Source organism: Hippocampus comes, unplaced genomic scaffold, assembly GCF_001891065.2.
Source record: "Hippocampus comes isolate QL1 unplaced genomic scaffold, H_comes_QL1_v1.1 scaffold51, whole genome shotgun sequence".
Taxonomy (NCBI): Eukaryota; Metazoa; Chordata; class Actinopteri; order Syngnathiformes; family Syngnathidae; genus Hippocampus; species Hippocampus comes.
In genome coordinates this window covers 592,329-593,285 of record NW_017805497.1, presented here as the reverse complement: position 1 = coordinate 593,285, position 957 = coordinate 592,329, and positions in this window count along the sequence as shown.

Genomic DNA, 957 nt, shown 5'->3' with positions numbered 1-957 from the left:
CTTCTTCCTCTTCCTCACTCTCTCTCCCTCTCTCTCTCTCTCTCTCTCTCTCTCTCTCTCTCTCTCTCCCTCTCTCTCTATCTCTCTGTCTCACTCTCTATCTATCTATATAGATATATATTTATATATATCTTGGGGGGGTGTTGTTTTTTTATTGAGTGTCGATATAAGAAATGCAGTCCAAGGGCCCTATTTCAGTAGACAGGCGCTTGTGCATTCAGCGTAATAATAGGCGCATACCCGTTTTGGTGTTATGGCAAGTCTAGTTTCGCGTGTTTGGGACTGCGTTACACCGTTCCAGCGCACAAAGCTGCCTCACCCCCGACACATCTGACAATTTGCTCGCAGTGAGTAGACTGCGCTTGGTGTAAAAAAACAGTTAAAACTTCTTTTTCGTGCTGGGGCAAGTCTAGTTTGGTGCGTTTGTGAATATGGTAGATCGCACTGTGGGCCACAAGGCGTCCTGGCAGACCGCATGTGTTTTCTATTACACTCCTTTGTGAATTTGGTGAGAATGGGTGGACAATAATTTAGACTACTTATCGAGGCGCAGGCAGACAGAGTCATTGCTCTGCGGACGTGTGTGGTGGACGTCATCTTATTTTATTCATAAATATGACAACAGTGTGGGACAATCCCTTTAAATCATTGTAGAAAACAATTCATTGAATGAATTGTTATTATCACCTTAACAATATTTTAATAATACCCCCCTGACGGAGCAGAAAAATTATTGAGGGTGTGGGGTCACATACGGACGCATGGTTGTGGTTACAAGGTGGTCTCCAATTGCCCATGTCACAGGCACGATCAACGAAATCATCAGCAAGGGGAGGTCTTGCAGTTTACTTGCATGAAGGCATTTTGCACAAGCCAATGTCACGGACGGACCCCAGCGAGTCTCTTTCTATTTCAGCAATGTCAAGCATGGCATACCCTTCGACCGGCAATTTTAAT